The 5,095-nt window shown below is 32.0% G+C and overlaps 1 protein-coding gene across 8 annotated transcripts in view; it reads left to right on the top strand.

Annotated features, from left to right (window-relative positions):
* Positions 1-5,095, top strand: part of LOC106679185 (NAD kinase) — a 255,860-nt gene that overhangs the window by 100,198 nt on the left and 150,567 nt on the right. The window lies entirely within an intron of this gene.

Genomic DNA, 5,095 nt, shown 5'->3' with positions numbered 1-5,095 from the left:
ATATATATAGTCTAAAAAATGTTTTAATATTTTGTTGATGATTTTGTTTCGTTCTCGTGGATTTCGTTCAATTAATCCACCCCAATCAAGATACTTGCATGGTTGAATTTTGGATAAATAATAATAATAATCCTGGAATCTGAATTAATTTGGAAGGAAGTCGAAATTTTAACAAAACTGAAACTCCTGAAATTCTTTTAATTTTTTTTTTAAATACAAGGTTGAGTGCGCCAGTTATTGACACTGGAAGATCTTGAGGTTCTTTGTGGTAAAAATGATTTTTCTTTATTTTTTTATTCAATGATTTTTTTATTCTATCGATCAATTATCCACTATTTAAGTCCATCTATGTATATCCAATAAACAAATCATAGTTCTGAGTTAATGACTATAAACCATGGGCTATTATTTGCACCTGTAATTGGCATAGAAAATGCAGTTACTGACAGAGGAAAAGTTTTTTAAATAGTCAAAAATATACAAATTAATTGATCAAACATTAAATAATTAGCCCGAAAAGCCCTCAGCTTTTACAACAAGTTATCATAATAATTCTTTGGCTAAAAAAAAAAAAAATGGACTTAGGACCAACACAGAACCAACTTTGTTTCTTGATGTCGTTAATGTGAGTGAAGATTTTGGTACCGCCAAAGTTTTCAAAATTTGCGCCAGATGTTAACTAAACACTCTCTTATCTAATCAACAACTTTTCCCAAAAATGAAGTTAGCAGTACCCAAGGGAAATGAAACACTACCTGCATCAGTTTCCATCTGCTCCTTGTCTCATGCGTTTCAGTTTAAGGAAATGTTTAATGTTTTTTTGGATTACAATCTTTTTTTTTTTTAATAATTTAGTTATTGTTATTTATAACTATATACATATATACACATCAAGTAAATTTGCTGTAAGTGATATTATGACATGATACAAACATGTGGAGAATCTACCCATTGATAGAACTCCTAAAACATTTCTACAGGAGAAGATCTCGAGGCCATCTTCTTTTCAGACGCCTAGGAGCATTATTAGGTAGTGAAGGAGAAGCCAGGCTAGAAACGAGTTGGTTTGGATGGTTGGGAAGTTTATTATAGAAGGATTAGTATCTGGTTCTGGCCAAATCTGCAACATGTGGGACATTGAGGTCCTGATGGATGATTTGATTTGTGATAAAGTAAGGAGCATTAAGGATTTTGGGCTGTAAGGATTGGATTCGAGAGGAATTTGATGGTTTAGTGGAGCCCCAAAGCTCAATTCCGTATGTCCAGATAGGTCTTATAACAGTCATGTAGATCAGTCTTTTGTAATGGATTGGAAGTTTGGACTGTTTGTCTAGTAAATGTTGTAATAGTCGGAATCGACGAGCAGTTTCCTGTCTTTTCAGTCTTGTATGAGGTTTCCATGTCTTTCGTTTGTCCAGATTTAGTCCTAAGTAATGGATCTGTTCAACAGGAATAAGTGGGGTATTATTAAAAGATACTGTGGGGCAAGACGATATTACAATCTTATTTTAACATTTTCTGTTTATTTTTATTTTTTCACCTTGTTCGTGATATCTTAAAATAAGTATTTCTGATGTGTTTTGCCTGGAATAATGTAAATTTAGCAGAATCGGGTAGCCAATAACTGGGTCACAAAATCATCTATTTTTCCCAAATATTGACATCACTCTTAATAATTAAAAATACTCATTTTTTTTTATTTTTTTTTATAATGCTCGTCAATAGAGGATTTGATGAAAACCCATTCATGAAGTTCCACTTCCAGGGGAAACCCAACCTCAACCCGAGGACTGAAGCCCAAGCTGCTGCAGAACATCCTGTTATAAGTTCTATATTTATCAATTCTAATATTTACTTTATTTCTCTTCGTCTTTTTTTTATATCAACCCAAAACAGAAGGGTTTATTTTCACTCTTCAGGACCAAGTGATAGCTACGAAGGGGCGTCCGTAGCTCAGGTGGTTGAGGTACAGGTCTTTGCCACGGGACTTTACAGGAACCTTAATGGCGCCGGTTCGAATCCGGCCTGGGGGTGTTGACACCACTTAGACGTAAACAAACAACACTGATTTAGAAATTTACACTTTTTATTTGTTTTTAAATTATTACATATTTCCCTCTTGAAAGTAAAAAAGACTTACTCACCAAGAACCGATGTTTTTTTTTCTGACTATTTTAAGAAAAAAAGTTTTTGAAACGAACCCGGATTTCTGTTCTATAGAGTTTAAAATGTTAAAAGATCTTTGTAAGTATATACTAAATTGCAGTTTATTTACTAAAACTGCTATATGTACTGCTGATTCTCAGTTTATAACAATTTCTCTAATACTGTTCTTATTTAAGGTTGTGTATTAAACAATAAGAACACGGAGCTCTTAATCCTATTATCTTGGTTATGTCCCAGCTAAATTGTCTTCCATATTATGTTCAACCCCTTCAATTAAATAATGCTTTTGTCGTTTACAATCAAATAAAAAGTTACAACAAATCTAGATGGTCTGCGGTCTGATTTCATTACTGTTTTCTCTGAACCCATTATTTATAATTATATATTAGTTATTATACATTTATGATATAGTGAAATTCATGTTCTATCATATTTATAATAAAATCTAGGTGGTCTACGGTCTGATTTCATTATTGTTTTCACTGAACCTAATATTTTGTATCGAACATAATTCTCCATGTTATTTTCTAACGGAACGGTAAAATAATTACGTTTTCAGTTACTCTAATAATCTTTTGGAATAAATTAACCACTAAAGAGCTAGCCTTGAACAAATGTTTCTAGTTTTGCACCGATAGGACGTTTTTCTCGATCTTAAAGTCTCTTATTCTTGTTTTGTTCAAATATTTTAAAAGTGATGTAGGACCTTCGCTGCCTGGGGGGTTTTATTGGGGCGGGTCCGGCCGGAAAGAATGGTCTTTTTTGTGTGATATTATCACTTTCTTGTGAGATTGTGAAATGTCGTACATCGACCAACATACTCGCTTTAATTATTTGTTTGAAAAGTCAGAGAAATAATTGCAATTCAATAATAGATTTTTATTGGCACTCCAATTTACAAAGTAGAAAATTTAATCAAATTAAAAAATATTTTTTCTCATGATTTAAAGATACGCACTGGATGAAAAATCGTCTGCCACCTTTGCTCTGCTGTATTTAATGGTTATTATACCACTCGATTTATAAGTACTATATTGAAGTGAATGGAACATATTTTGATTAAATAAAAAGCTTGTGAAAAAACTATATGCAGTTTTATATAATTATTTAAACGGACATTTCAAATGCATTAAGCTATTTACAAAATGTTACTTTTTAGTTTTTCATTAAAAAAAAAGGTTAGTTTTTAAAAAATTGCATCTACAAAACAATTACATAGAGACAGATACTTTTTAAATGTTACTGATTTAAACTATCTTAAAGTCTCCTCTTCTTTTTAAGAACATATTCCAAAAGTGGTTGGATATAATACCGTCGCTCTCTAGGGGTTTTGGTAGGGCGGGTCCGGGCGAGAAGATTGCCTTTTTTGTTTGTTATGATCTCCTCTTGTAATATTAAAACATTTTGTACATTGACCAACCAACTCGCTATAATTGTCTGTTAAAAAACCAGATATGTAAGGCTACCACGGAGGGCGAGATTGGAGATTTTCACGCCGTTTTTCAATTTAAGGGGCTTTTTAAATATACGGTGTTCGATTAAACTATCTTAAAATATCTTTTAACGCTTGGATATACAAATTTTGCTTAGTTTTTACTGTAGTATTTTTGCAGTTAGATATTATACAAGAATGATAAGAAATATAACTCATTGTAGATATTTATTTAATTAACAAAGAAAGCTGGGAAAAAAAACAACAAAATAAAATAACACTAGCACTGAGTAGAGAAGCTTAGCGTATGTTTATATTGAAATGACGTCATGCCAAAACAATAATGGTTGAAAAAATAAATTAAATCTTAATGCATAGTATGTGACTAAATATCGATTTTATATATAAAAAAATAAAATAATAATAAATCATGTAAACCCTAATAAAACTTTCACTTTTCTAAAAATCGTATTATCTTGGTTTTTAAGTAATATTATGTTTATAATGATAATAAGACCAATTTAAACATTAGAAATTGAGCTTTTGGGACTCCACCAAACCATCAAATTCCTCCTGCATCCAGTCCTTACAATCTGAATTCCTCCATATAATCCTTGATGGTCCTTATTATGTCTCAAATAAACTTATCCTTAAAGACCTCAACATCACATTCTTTGCAGACTTGGTCCGAAATTCCTTTATTCCAAAATTCTCACCCACCCAAACCCATTAGTTCCTAATCTCTCATTCTTAGCCATGCCTGATAATTCTCCGAGGCGTCTGATAAGAAGATGGCCAAAGGATCTTCTAATTTAAAGCAATGATTGAAGTCACACCGTTGGATGGTTCTTTCCCAAGATTATCATGGTTCCTGAAACATTTATCTCATTTAATTATTACCTTTTTTTTTTCTATATACAATTATAAATTTCCATAAATAAAAATAAAATATGTATCAGAATAGGAATAAAAATTTATGAATGTAAATAACCATTCCATTCTTCTCGACTCAATGACTTTACCTTTATCGCCATAGCTCCGGAAGTCAACTAGCCTTATGAATAGTTATCCTAACCGTACTCAGCTGAATGTATAATCGACTGGAATGACTTGCAATCGATATTGAGGACGAATCTTACTATACGCTCAAAATGTGAAATCGTCATTGATAAATATTGTTGTTGTTCTCAAACTAAATGTGTTATGTTACAATTATATACACAACAAGGAATGCAAGATTGTCGTTGAATGATGTTAAATAACAGTTGTTATCGGCTTGGCCGACTGAATGAATTTGATCACGCGGCTGGCTCGTGACTCATTCATTTTCGATACGAAGTGCAAAAAAACAAATCCTAATGCGAATTGATCATTGAAGATCAAGATCAGTCCGATGAAGATTATTATTCTTTGGTATGGGTTTGTATTTGGGTGAATAGTGCCATTACACGATCAGTGGGGTGACAGTAAAAACCATAAAGTATAATATATAGGGTT

Source organism: Halyomorpha halys, unplaced genomic scaffold (genome assembly GCF_000696795.3).
Source record: "Halyomorpha halys isolate HHAL.00 unplaced genomic scaffold, Hhal_1.1 Scaffold183.1, whole genome shotgun sequence".
NCBI lineage: Eukaryota > Metazoa > Arthropoda > Insecta > Hemiptera > Pentatomidae > Halyomorpha > Halyomorpha halys.
The sequence above is the reverse complement of the archived record's forward strand: the minus strand, read 5'-3'. Positions and strand labels throughout refer to the sequence as shown.